The following is a 15,017-nucleotide window of genomic DNA, read 5'->3' on the forward strand; positions in this document are numbered from 1 at the left end:
AATCCTTTGTTCGGAAACGATAGGTACTGGTTCTGGGTTCGCTTCTGCCTCTCCCCTCCCTATTCGGGATATGGCATCTGCTTTACCATTCTTACAACCTGGTCGATAGGTTATCACGAAATCGAACTCGGCAAAGAACAATGCCCATCGGAGTTGGCGTGACGATTGGGCCTTGGCTGTCTTTAAATACTGTAAGTTCCGGTGATCGGTGATCACAGTAATGGTATGCCTGGCACCAAGAAGATAGTGCCGCCAAGCCTTGAAGGCGGATTTAATGCCTAATAACTCCTTGTCGGTAACCGCATAGTTTATATATAGACCCATTTTGTTTTACAATATCACAGTATGTGATGAAAACAGAAAAAAAGAAACAATGTTTCGATTCCTTCACTCAAAATAACATTTTATACAATAAATCATATAGAAAGAAATTCACAAGCTCCCCATAAATATTTCACCAAAAACACCAGCTAATTAATAGTTTTTTGGGGGTACAAATGCGCTCATTTGTCTAAGATGCACGTTTTGACTATGGGGTATTACAGCTCGCAAAATGTCCTTGTCCATTTGCATTGTCGAGGAGATTTTATTAAGGGTGAGTAACATTTGCTCTGTACTCGCCCTTGCTGACAAGTAAGGGTATGTTTGAAACTTATATTTGACATTTCATCAACAAAAAAAATCATTCTTTAATGGCAAATAAAGGTTTTTCTCTGCGTGGCTGGCCTCTGGGTGGAATCATTGCGCCAAAATTGAAGTTCGGCTATGGTGACATGCAACATTTTATAGAAAGCACTTGTACATTTTTTGTTACAACTCATTATTCGGCGAATGCATTCCTATTACATTGAGTATGAAAACTAAGGAACTCGAATTGCAGGACATGGGGCCCTTTAAAAATTTGCAAAGCCTCGTTATTGATTTAGCCCAATGTTCTTGGGGGTCCTGCATTAGTATGTGATTAACCTACATACGAATGCATGCTCTCCATGAAAAGTTATACTTAAGAACATTCCTTATAAATAAAGGGGATATTTAGGTTCTGACAAATACCTCAATTTAAACACCTCCAGCTCATGTCTTTCAACTTAATATGCCATTGTCAAGGGACAATGATTTTGAAGAATTCAGTTGTGAGTATAGGTATTTTCATTTCTAAAATGTATTGTGGTAGTTATATGAATATACTTGAGAACCTTCTAAGGGATTATCCTTACTGGAAAGCGCTATGTACTTTATATCTGAATAATAAACAACAATCCCATGAGTGCATATGGTTATGGCAAGGTTACATATGGTTTGGGTAAGAGCTAAGGACAATCATTTGCAATTGCAATAATTACGTCTTTTTTTCACTCCGTTTTTTGAACAAATTGATCTTCATAGAAAATGTGTGGTCAACTTATTTTTTTTGCTTTGTTGTATGTTTTGAAATGTTTGATAGAAAACATATGGACGCAGAAGTAGGAAATGGACAGCTTACATTTCCGCATTATGCATGTGATATATATATTTTTTTTTATTTAATCACTTTGATTTTTACAAGGGACGGGTGTACAGTAAACTTCGAACACTGCAGTTGGTCAGAATTAAAAGTCTATCCAGTCTACTGTTTGTGGCGAGCTTCGATCTTGTCCATCGCGTATTTCAGAATTTTGGCCACAGCTATGGTCCATTTCGCCTTTTTACCTGACATCAAACGTGTCCACAAAGTCTCCTCGACACACACTTTTGAGACCCTGAGCAGCTGGGTCAGGTAAGCCAGTCGCGCTTGGTTGGTTTCTGAGCAGGACATCAACAAATGTGTTATAGATTCCAGTTCCATTTGTTCGTTACACAGTCTGCATTTGTTGTCCTTGACAGTGATCTTATTTCCAAGATTTCGTGCGTGTGTAGCAGGTTAAGGCGAGCTCGCATGAATAGGTTTCTGAGTGTTTTATCAGGAAACTTAGTTCAGTAGGCTTGGGGTGTCTTCATTTTTTTTGGTATCCTTTGAAGATGTTTCAACAATTTGTTTGTTTCTACAATTTCATTGGTCCGAATCCAGTCCCGTTCTTCTGTTTTTTTTTTTTTGTTTAACTCTTTGAGGGCTGGCAATTAAATCTTCCTCACTGCATGTGATTTGTTCTAGTTGGTGCTTCATTGATTGTGCCCATGCGTTTAGCATTTGACAGCAGCCTATTCTGATGAGGCTGTCGGTCATCAGCGTTTTCTTGTAGAGCTGCATAGTCCTAAATTCTTCAGTTGCTGCCAATGAAAGTAGGCCAAGTTCTTGGCTAATTGCTGCAATTGGAGTCGATTTGTGTAGGTTTAAGACAGATCTCCAAAGCACCCTTCAAGGTTTGCCCATATTTTCGCAGGGAGGTTTAGGGTGGCGTCCATCCCATACGTAATCGTCTGGACCGCCTTTGTTTTATAGTACTGGATGGCCGGCATCAAAGAGTATCTTCCAAACTTTTTGTCTATTGCTCTTGTTTGAGCCGCAAGGTTCCGGGTTTTTTCCCAAAGGGCCTGCTGCATTTTAGTTTCTGACTTCGAGCTGTCAATCATGACTCCCAGGTATTTAAAGTCAGTGACAGTTTTGATTTTTGTATTATCAATTGTCCAGATCAACTTTTCTGTTTTTTTTGGACGGTTCTCGATGATAAAAATGTTTGTCTTATTTCTAAGTTGTTATCCTTGATGTGACAAGACAGATTATTTAGCTGACGCTGTAATCCTATCGGAGTTTGGTCCAAGAGGATCAGGTCATTGGCGTATAGCATTCGCAAGACCTTGCTCTTACCTATTTTAGGCAGAAATGATCGAACATGTTTTTCTGAGTCTTCGTAGTCTCCCAAGAATGTGATGAAAAGGGCTGGTGCCAATGGACAACCTTGCTTTACTCCCCTGTTTGATGGTATTTCTTCGGAGAGGATGTCCTGTTGGCTTAGGAGAACACGCATGTTGGTATTTGTGTGAAGAGTGATCACTAGACCCAAGAGCGACTGCAGGCAGTTCCAAGTTTCTAGCTTACTCCAGAGTTTCCCTCAATCAACTAAGTCGAACGCCTGGGTAAGGTCTACAAATGCTAGAAAAACTCTGGGGGCGCCAGCTTTGATGTTACTTTTTAGTATGTTCAATAGGAAAATGTTGACTGACATGCCTGCATTCTTCAGAAAACCCATTTGGAACGGATCAGCAGCTGGTGAACCTTTTGCCCATTTCTTAAATTTCACTAGGCTAAGAGATGCAAAAATATTTCCAATAATGTCCAGGAGTGCAATTGGCCGGTAATTTGTCGGATCTTCTCTATTCCCTTTTTTATATATTGGGACTATTAATGCTGACATCCATGTGGATGGGATGGATTTTTGTTCTTTGCAGCGGCCAAAGATCTGACTGATGAAAGGTGTCCATACTTCTGCATGTTTTTTCAGGTCTGTGTTTGTTAGATCGTCAGGTCCCGGGGACCTTGAGTTTTTTAGTTTTGTAATTACTCCTTTGATGTCACATTCATCGGTTAAGTCGGCCCACGGTAGCTCACAGGCTTTCATCAGAGGAGGAGTTGAACCACTTGGAGGCTTGAATGTGTATGTGAGCCACCCAGGAGGCTTCTGGAACTGACTTGGTAAGTTTATCGTCGGTTTGATGGTCAAGTTTCTTGATTAGGGCCCAAAATGATCTTGATTTCTTATTGCAGACGATGTTCAGCATTGCTTTAGCGTTTCTTTTGTGAAGGCTCGCTCTGTGGTTTCTGAGCCACGATTTATAGTTTCTTGTTTCGTCGAGCAGGGCCATCTTAGCAGATTCTGTGTTTTGTTTTAGGGCCTGTCTTTTCATTTGTCTTAACCGTCTTCTTTGTCCACCAACTCCTTATTATATACATGGTGGCTTTTTACGTTTTCGTTTTTCTTTAGTAATGTTGGATTTAACTTGTATTCTGATAACAGCGATTTGTAATTCAATACTTCAGGAGGAGTGAAGTTCTGGTCTCCACAGTGCTGTCTTTTGTATCTTTCTAATAGGTCTGGAATGCTCTATGCCATGAGTTGAAGACGTATCTGTTGGCTGTTCGCTTCAATGTGTTCATTATAAATAGGTTTTTGCAGACCCCTTGCAGCGTCAGCAGCCAGTGTCATGGACAGGAGATTGTGGTCGCTTTTGTTGGTTCTCACTACCTTATACTTTGAAATTAACGTTAGCAAAGAGTGCGATACGAAGATGTAGTCCAAGGTACCCATGGAAGTCTCACGCTCCCAAGTGGGCAGTTGCGGGGGGCCCTCTTGCAGTTCTGCCACGTTATGAACATTTTGTGAATTCATTAGGTCCAACCATTTGCTCCCCTGCTCCTCGGTTGACGATAATGTTAGTTGTTAATCAACGATCCCAAATGAGTGTGTGCATTTCACATTTAGATCTCCACAGATAATGATCTTAGTGATCCCCTGGTCCGTGTATAGATTGTCAATTACTTCTGCTACTAAAACACATAAGTTATTTGTAATTTTTTGCGGGTTCCAATAGAGGGTTATAATTGCCATCTGCTTGATTTCCCAGGTCTTTAGGGTTGGTTTTTGATGGTTCCATGAAATCAACACTGCTAAAAGGCCATATGAACCGGCTCTTACCCTCCAGTAAGAGACCTGACGAAGGGCATCCTAGTAGGCCCTTTACCGCCGGTGAAATTTCGATTGAAAAGCCGTCCAGTGATGGCTTTTCAGTCAACCAAGTCTCTTGTAGTGCCAGTATGTCAAAGGACCCTAGGCCCGGTCCACCAGTTTGTGTTAAATGTTTGTGGCTTCTAGTATTCCAGGACCCCATCATCAAAGTCTCTGGACGAGGGGGATGTGGCCGTTGTAAATGAAGATCTTGTTGGGGCAAGCAGCCCGGTTGTGGCTGCTATCTCTTAAATTTGTTGGTTAGAGCTGTGGGCATCCATGTCCATGAACCTTTTTGCTTCTTCTTGTCTCTGGATTTTTCCAAAGGGTCCATTGAATCCACCTTGTGGGTATGGATGTCTGACCTTTCTGGTATGGCCTCAGAATATCTTGTCGTGCGATAGAACTCCTGTAGTTATGAGGCACTAGGTTGTTCGGATCTTGATGTGTGGGCCTGGTTTTGTCTCGGTCTTCTCTCGTATTGATGCCACCGAGGAGTTCTAGGCGCGTCTTGCCACCCTGACAATCGATTGTGTTGTCTGTGCTGCAGGTGTTCCAGGGTTTTATACAACTTGCCACGTCTGTCTCCCTTGTAGAGGTCTTCAGTTTTTGAAATGTACCGGTGATCTCTCGTCGCAGTGCTTCGCCCCTGAGGGGGAGGAACGCTTTACTGAGTATCTCTCTGTTAAGTCGGTAAGACGAAGTCCCATATGTTCAAGTTCTTTGGTGGCTTTGGCCGGGATGGCTTGAACTGAGGATGCTTTTATGTGAAGGTAAGCCTTTGCTTTATGTTCTCTATGATAAGGCTCAGTTAGTATGAAGTCTTCAGTTTTTAGGGATCTGAGTTTGCTTACTTTGTTCAAGAGATATAGGACTGTTTTTCGGTTCAGGATTAAGTCTTTGTCTTTGTTCTCAAGTTGTTTTATTTTAAAGATTTTCTTCTCGACTTTTTTTCGTATGATTGGTTTTGTTATATGTGTAGAGGTTTCGTTCATCGTGTTCCTTGTCTTGCTTTTCCGGCGAATGATCGCTCCTTTTCCAATTGACTGCTGCTCGGGATTCGTTGTTTAATCTTCCTCCCATCATGTGAGAGCGCTCAGTAGTCTGTATTGTCGGTCCGATTGAACATTTTTGTGGTTTAAAGCTTGGTTGATGCTGATCGGAGTCTCATCCTTTGGCTGCTCAATTTCGTGCGTTTCACAGTCATGTGCAAAGGCCTGCTTGCCAGGATGACCCTGCACTTGACTATGGGGATGCAATGTCAATGCTTCATCAGACAAGGTGAGGTGTGTGGTTTGTGAAGGTTGAGCTACGTGAGAAGAGTTTTGCTGTTCCTGTTCTTGATCCAGATGCTACGTTATGTTCATTAAGTTTTTGTCGCTCAAGAAATCTTCAACTGTAATTGGAGATTTAGGCCCGTCTATCACCTCAATGTCTGAATGTCTGGAATCACACTGCAAAGCTGTACTAGTTGTTTTTTTGCTTCGTGGAGGTACATGCTCAAGTTGGTTTCTGGTTTTGTGGGTGTGTATTTGAGTCCTGGTATCCTGTTTACCTAAGGTCATCAGGATTGGTCCTTATGTGTTACCTGTTTTGTAATTGCCTTTGATTTTGCTTTTTCAAACAATGGGAACCCCTTTGCAGAATATGCAGACTTGTCTTTGTTACCGGATTGTGATCTATGACTTAAAGGCGGACTTTCTTGATCTTTGTAGCTGATTCTCTTGTTTCCTTTGTTTCGAGGTTAGGCACCTATTTGTGTCATGTTCTACCTGAAGGACGGCGTCCTCTTGTTTCCATTGTTCGAGGTTAGGCACCTATTCGTGTCATGTTCTACCTGAAGGACGACGTCCTCGGGAGATGGACAAACCGAGGGTATTTCATCTGTCTGGGTGCCCCTGGTTCCTATGTTGATTGATTTATTTTTTTGCATTGTCAGCGTTGTCGGTTGAAGATGGCTTTGCGAGACTTGATTTTCCATCTGTGGTTCGAGCTTCAGGTTGGACTTATCTATTGTTTGCTGATTAACTACTGCTTGAAGCGAGGCAAATCTTGTTTCCCATTCAAGCTGTTGTTCTGTTGATTTTATTTCCAAGGATGTGATGTATTCTTCGACGAAGATTAGCTTTGAATGCATCATAGCAATCATTGTGTTGTTATCCTTCAAAGAGTCATTTAGTGACTCGTATAGCTTCCCAAAAGGTGCCAGGGCTATTGTCACCGTGGACATGATTGTGAGCAAGTCTGTTTTTTTCGAGGGAGTGTCTTTCGTTAATGTTCCCTGAAGAATCGAGGGAGGCGTAATTTTTTGGAAATCTGAGTGATTTTTGTTTAATGGTCGTTGTGATCTTAGTGGCGGGCCTCTTTATATCTCGTCACTGTCAATCACAAGGTTGAGTTTCGTCGTCAATGGTTGGACTACTGCAGGCCTGCTGCCCGGATTGGTGGTTAAAACCGGGACTGGCCAAGGCTGCAGCGTTAGTGTGGGTTTTTCGCCTACCCCTTGGTTCCGCGCCGGCTGCTGCTCGGAAGACACTGTCTTTTCTATGTGGGCTGTGTTAGAATTTGTTGGTGCGGTAAGGTCTTCTTTGCGGTGAAAGCCTTCCTGTTCGCCAAGTTCTTTCTCCATGTTTTCCGGATCCTGGTGGTTGCACAGCGTGTTAAATGGCGATAAAGTTGCAGAGGACTGGGGTCCAAGAGGGGATATAGGGCATGGTGGTTGTATGGACATTGTGTCCTCCGTTTTTCGCAGTTTATTTACTGGGGAGAGGTTTCCAATGGCTTTGAGAATTTCCTCATAAGATACCTCTAAGGAGGAGTCTAATTTTCTTTTGTATTGTTTTTTAATGAACTCTTTTAGTGCATTAGACAGCAGGAGTTTTGGCATTTGCCTACTTCCATTTTTTTTCCTTTCAACCGAGGGGGCACTTTTTTTTAGTTTTGTTCTCTAGGGTTGATTTAACCAAGCTTGCTGCTTTCCTCCTTTTTGTGATTTCTCATTTGCCTTTTTTTTTTAAGGCGGTTATAGGTTTGGAGTTTTGTGTTGTGATTGAGTCTTGATGGGACAGTGTTTTCTCTGTGTTCTGGTTTCCAGGTGAGGTTGTATTAAAGACGGAGTGGTTATTGTCCGGGTCTGAGTGACGCATCTGATGAAACGTATAACATTGGGCTCTGCTTTTTAAAAGAGTTCAGAGCTTGTTTTTGAATGATGATCTCGTCGTCCACCGGAGGTGTCGTCGGTACGTTGTGCACCATCATCACCATTTTAGCTGGTTGCATAATGTATCCTAGCGTTGCAGGGAGTGTTTTCTCTGGCGGAGTACAGTTTAAGTTTGTCGGTGTCAACAATTTGGGGCGGCCAGTTGTCAGTACCCCATGGTTCTCGACTAGTCCGACTTCAGATATAGTTGGCCTGATCTGGTCGCCAGGCCCGTCCATGCTGTCCAGGACCGGGGGGGGGGGACTGGTCAGAATCCGCCCTCTGACAGACTCTGCTCGAACACCACTTCTACCCATGGAATCTGTGCCGAAGGGAGCTGACGGCATGGAGCAGACCGGCAGGGGCTCTTGTTTTTTGCCACTTGAATGCGGGGGGCTGCCGTTCAAGGTCCTCAGGTCTGGTAATATAATAGAGTCACGGCAGGCTTGGGCTGCTGACTCTCTTTCAGCCCGTGGGTTCGGGGGAGAGCTCGCCAATAACTGGTGGGCGGTCTCTTTTGCTATTCTTGGTGAGATGGAGTTGAAACATTCCGTGAGGGTGGTTCAGATTGCAGACCGTTCCCTGTAGTGAGTTCTAAAGCCGAGTGGCTTTTACCTGCAAATACAGGTGATTTTCTGTCTGTCAAGAGCCGATGACTTCGCAGGCGACGTCCTTCGCTGTCTTCCACCGGCTTGGGCTTATTGAAAAGTCAGAGTCCGGGTCGGTGTAAAGCGGATCCATTTTCCTGCCAGTGGCTTCCAAGGACTGCAGACACCTCGGCAGACAGCTCCGCGATATAGGTTGTGCTTATGGGTCTTCCCACTAAGCAATAGGAGCGAAAGACAGACTCGCTGGGAAAGAAAACACGTGTAGAACTGCTAAGGACTGCAGACAACTCGGTGATATTTAAATTGCTGTTGCCATTTCTTTATTAATACACTATGTGACTCATCTTCTGTTCAAACATCATAAATTGATTAGGAATCAATGAGCCTTTTAGTTGGAGAATACAGGGAGAATATTATTATCATTTGTATGTGATCCAGCAACCTGTATGTTGTGAAATGTGTTATATAACCACTTCTGTGTCAGAGCCTGGCATTGGGATTTAAGAATGAAGTACTGTTAACTGCGAACTTGGATGCAAGGTTACTGTTGCACCTTTTTGCACCATTTTGGAGGTATGAGCTATATATATATATATACCTAGGAACCTGAGAAAATGGTTAATCAAGAATTAATGATTGGTTTTAATTGTCCTTATTGCCTTGTGGAAATAATCTGGGTCATCAGTGCATATTAATTTTAGATCATTACGGATTTTAATACTGATAGTTTGTACATTTATAAGAACTTGAGAAAGCAAGGCTTGGTGTATGATGCTTTTATCACATCTTACTTAGGATTTTAACAATTTTTGATTAGTGCCTGGTTGTAGTTATATGATTGTTTATCAATGGTGTTTATATGTGTTTTTATTTATTTTAAATTTCTACTCCATGGTGGTTCCCTTACAAAGAGAATGAGAATGGTTGCTAGTAATAATAGTCATTTTGCTACCAATATTTATATACAGAAGCCCTAGCTTGGATTCATGTTTATACAGATGTTAATTTTACTCATAGATTATATTTGCACTATGCACTTTATGAATCTACCTCAAGTGAAATTTCATCTGCACTGTGCTTTTTATGAATCTATTTCAAGTGAGAACTTCATGTGAATTCGCACTTCAGGAACGGTTACGCAAAGCTAAGCACTATGCATTTTACTGACTAGCATTCGACATATATTAATATGTAAGGCTTGATTTATACACTTTATGACCTTTTTACAGTTAACTAGCATTATGCACTTTATTGTAAAGGCTCAGACTTATGTCTGTTCACAAAGGTTCATATACTATTCGCCTAAAATGACAGAATCGGCAATTTAAGTGGCAGCATTGTTCACTCATGTTATCTTTACTTTAAGTAACAATTAAATATGAGTGATATAATTTGCCAAAAATGCCCAAATTAACAACACATTACTGAACACATATAAGAATGTGTGTAAAATGCTTGAAATTTAAGTATATTTCTGCGGTTATGTATGTCTCAACAAAAGAGAATTAGTAACCAAGTACATGCGAGAGCCTTTGCAATAGCCATTACAAAATGGCAACCATGTTCAATAGCAAAAATAGGCTGAGTGTTGGTAGTAATGAAAACCAAAAAGGGACCACCACTGGTAGTAGAACCATAGAGTTGGGTAATGGTGGGTATATTTACACAATGTCACCGAGCACTATGTGATCAAGCAGCGAGGAAGCCGTGAAACGCATTGTACTGTGTGGTTTCTACCTTGGCCATTGCCGTAATAAAAATGGATATTTTTTAAAGGACAATTCAATTGCTTTTTGTTTTTTGTTTTCAATAACGGACAAAGCATTTCTCTGGCAAGTATTTCATTGTTTGGAGTGCCATCCCCTCTGGGGAAAAGAAGATTTTTTACTTCCCTTCTTTTGGAATACATTTCACGCCCAGTGGCGGACGCTGGATGAGCACCCACTCAAACGGAGAAGCGAAAGGAGTATCGAGTCACTTCACGGACTGCCTTGTTGCCGCTCCAGATCCGGACGTATACCATAACATGCGAGGGACCTGGGTGTAGCTTTGGAAGTTACCGCCGGCTGCGGATATTTCCACCTACATCGGAGGATGAATGCGGATTCTAAACGCTCCGGTAGGTTTTTCTAATTGCTCCCCAAAGTTCCATGCATTTTGGTCCGTACGTGTATCTGCAGTTAACCACACACAAAGCTGATGTGGTGTAAACAGTGAATGCGAATGCCAGAATTTCGTCAGTTGTAGCCCGTGGTTTGCATCATAGGCTAAAATACTAACCCACTAAAGCAATACTATCCAGTACACATTTTTTCGGAAAAAAATGGCATCACAGTCAGATAGAGAAAAAGCACGACGCGAACAGGCACAGTGATTATTTTGTGAAACATTGCATGCAAGCATATCCACCAAAAATACAGCAGAACCCAGCATCGTGGAAAAAAATGAAATCAGTTTACTTAAAACACTGGAAAAATTGCAGAGGAAAGAAGTCAGTAAGTGGTGGGAAGAACACTCACTCCAAAACTATGTGGATGTGGGAAGAATACCACGTGACCTTAGAATTTTGACCTCACCGTCCTTTGACGAACAAGATCCCGAAATGTTAAGGGAATGGGGTGACCCCACAAACGTATGCTCAGGACAGTTCCTTAACATTATCATTAAATATGCAAAAAAAGACAGAGAAAAAACATTAGAAAAAATGGAAGAAATCAACGAGCAACTATCCCCAATACCAGTGAGCGAAGAGGGTAATAAAATGAAAACCAATATTGAAGATAGCCTTAAAATTTATGAGGAAGACATCAAACTACAGAAACAAAGGAATTTCCTTTGCGACAAAGAAGATTATGAAAAAGGAAGAGTATACACCTTTGCTCGCAGATTCGACAACTTCAGGAAAAACCTGTCCAACAAAAACATCCAGAGCAATGAACCAACAACGACCCCCATATATAGTGAGGCAGCCACTACATCAGAATCTGAGACACCCACCAGTGAAACTGAAAACGTCTCCAAAAAAATAAATTCTTTAGACGAAATGAGGATGCTGGGCCTAGACGGCCGCAACAATCCAAAGACGTACGCAGGCAAAGGACGAGGAAAACCATCAGGACGTGGAGGAAAATAAAAAACAGAAGGGGACAAAGGAACAAGCAGTTCAGAGTCAGATGGCAACTCGAGAACACGCTCTGGCAACAAGAAGGTGAAATAAACACAAATAGTATGGACAATAGCATCATCAACTTGTCCGATTATGTACTCAGTCAGGACCAAACTAAAGTCCTCCAGTATGGATTTAACTTCTGTTTAACTTTTCCATATGACTATGCAGAAACAAGGATTGATTTCTTTAAGTACATGCGTAAAATTAGATTAAATAAATTATTTTTGCTGAATCCACCAAAAGAAAAAATTAAAATCATTCCACAAGGTAAAACATCTGTCGCTATCGAGGATCTGGATACCTTACTGAATTTGGCGGAATTGGAGTCCTTAGGGAATGTGGAGGCAGTGTCCTCCGATATTTCCCTGGAAATGCTAAACGTAGACAAAGGCTGGCCGATCAACAGCAAATTAAAGGCCAAATCAAGGTTCAGTTCCCTATTTCAACAGGGGGGAAAAATAGAAGCCTTTGAAGATTTAGTGATCCATGATCTTCAGAAAGCAAGACTACAAAAAACTGAAATTAAATCTAATTTTTCATCAAAAGAAAGACAAATCTTAAAAGATCTACAAAGTGTCAAAAGCATTGTCATAAAAGCCTCTGACAAAGGCACGAATGTGGTTATTCAAAATCGCACAGACTACATAAAGGAAGCGTACAGACAACTGCGGGATGCAAATTGCTATGAGCAACTGGAAAGCAATCCAACAGAGGAAATAAAACATAAAGTGGAGGCTTTTCTCAAGAAATGGTCCAATATGGATCTCCTTGATGAAGATGACTGCAGGTTCCTTTTCAATAAATTCACGAGCATACCAACCATCTACTTTCTCTCGAAAGTCCATAAACATCCAACCCGCCCCCCAGGCCGACCCATCGTCACTTTGAATGGAGCTTCCCTCGAAAATATTTCTAAATATGTGGATCAGACCTTATTACCACGTGTATTTACGTTACCATCATACTTGCGGGACACTAAAGATTTCCTCAGCAAGATCGAAGGTATATAGTGGGAAGAAGATTATATGTTTGCCACGTTGGATGTCGTCTCATTGTACACCTCTATTCAACACAACGATGGCAAAAAAGCCTGCAAGTATTTTCTTGACAGCAGGTCTCTTAACTATCTCGCACATGGAGAAATGATAATAGAAATGATAGAAATGTGTCTTACCAACAGTGTCTTTCTATTCGACAACATATTTTATAATCAACTTAGAGGGACTGCTATGGGCACAAGCTTTGCCCCGTCTTATGCCAACTTGACAATGGGGTGGTGGGAGAAGTTTTATGTATGGACAGAAGGTAACAATCGGTACACTGATCAAGTGGTTTTATGGCTCTAGGTTCATCGATGACCTTTTTATCCTTTGGAAAGGTGAAGAAAAAGATTGGCTTGAATTTGTTAGTATGTTGAATGTGAACAATTTAAACCTACAATTTACTGAAACTCATAGTCGGCAAGAAATCATTTTTCTGGATGTCTTGGTGAAAACCAACCAACAAGAAATTATGACTGAACTATATCGAAAGCCAACGAGCTCTAATATGCCACTGTTTGCCACAAGTAACCACCCGACATCTCTAAAGTGGAGTATTGCATATGGCAAATTTATAAGAATAAAACGTAATTACAGTACAATTGAAAGCTTTGATAAAGAATGCAAATTCACAGCGGCGAAATGTTTAAAACAAAGATACCCGAAAGCTGTTTTAGAGAGAGCATACACCAAAGGCCGTAACTTAAATCGAAGGACTTTACTCTCGACTAACAAATCAATAGAAGACAAAGAACAAGACGATGCAATAAGACTTATTCTTACATTTGGAACACATGCCAACGCCATAAGAAAGATACTACATCGACACTGGCATGTTCTGCAGTCTGATGAAGCCCTAGCACCGATTCTAAAGGAAAAAGTTAATATAACTTTTAGAAAATCCACATCCATTAAAGACTCGCTGGTTAGCAGTTTTCTGTTGCTCATAAATGAAAGTCAAAATACCACCACGTGGTTACACAAAAACACCAATGGCTTTTTTAAATGCATGAAATGTAAGGCATGTAAATTTGCTCAGAATAAAACAAACTATACGCATCCAATAACAAAGTATCTTGTAGAATTGGGTAGTCACATTACATGTAACACTGAGTTTGTGGTACATGCCCTCCTATGCGCTTGTGACCGCTGGTACATTGGCATTACCATCGGCAAATTGAAACTTAGAATCCTATAGCATATGAGAGCGATAAAAAACTGTGACCCTTCTTACCCAATGGCAGTCCACTTCAAAGACATACATGAGAGCAAGTTGGACAGCCTTAGATTCTTTGGATTACATCATGTTCGAGCTAACCCCCTTAGGGGCAACAGAGAACTAGCACTACGCCAAATGGAGACTAGATTTATTTTGGACTTTGAATCGAAAAAACCTAAAGGCCATAACCTTGATGAAGAGTTATACACATACCTAGGAACCTGAGAAAATGGTTAATCAAGAATTAATGATTGGTTTTAATTGTCCTTATTGCCTTCCTTGTGGAAATAATCTGGCTCATCAGTGTATATTAATTTTAGATCATTACGGATTTTTATACTGATAGTTTGTACATTTATAAGAACTTGAGAAAGTAAGGCTTGGTGGTATGATGCTTTTATCACATCTTACTTAAGATTTTAACAATTTTTGACTAGTGCCTGTTTGTGGTTATATGATTGTTTATCAATGGTGTTTATATGTGTTTTTATTTATTTTAAATTTCTACTCCGTGGTGATTCCCTTACAAAGAGAGTGAGAATGGTCTCTAGTATTAATAGCCATTTTGCTACCAATATTTATATACGGAAGGCCTAGCTTGGATTCATGTTTATATAGATGTTAATTTTACTCATAGATTATATATGCACTTTATGAATCTACCTCAAGTGAAATTTCATCTGCACTGTGCACTTTATGAATCTATTTCAAGTGAGAACTTCATGTAAATTCACACTTCAGGAATGGTTACGCAAAGCATTTTACTGACTAGCATTCGACATATATTAATATGTAAGGCTTGATTTATACACTTTATGACCTGTTTACAGTTAACCAGCATTATGCACTTTATTGTAAAGGCTCAGACTTATGTCTGTTCACAAAGGTTCCTATTCTATTCGCCTAAAATGATATCGGCAATTTAAGTGGCATCATTGTTCACTCATTTTATCTTTACTTCAGGTAACAATTAAATATGAGTGATATAATTTGGCAAAAATACCCAAATTAACAACACATTACTGAACACATATAAGAATGTGTGTAAAATGCTTGAAGTTTAAGTATATTTCCGCGGTTATGTATGCCTCAACAAAAGAGTATTAGTAACCAAGTACATGCGAGAGCTGTTGCAATAGCCA

The 15,017-nt window shown here is 40.7% G+C and overlaps 1 protein-coding gene across 1 annotated transcript in view; it reads right to left on the bottom strand.

Annotated features, from left to right (window-relative positions):
• The window catches only part of LOC138497322 (glyoxylate/hydroxypyruvate reductase B-like), a 742,375-nt gene that overhangs the window by 12,078 nt on the left and 715,280 nt on the right, over positions 1–15,017 (bottom strand). The window lies entirely within an intron of this gene.

This window comes from Ambystoma mexicanum, chromosome 5q (genome assembly GCF_040938575.1).
Source record: "Ambystoma mexicanum isolate Mex_15411 chromosome 5q, UKY_AmexF1_1, whole genome shotgun sequence".
NCBI classification, from domain to species: Eukaryota; Metazoa; Chordata; class Amphibia; order Caudata; family Ambystomatidae; genus Ambystoma; species Ambystoma mexicanum.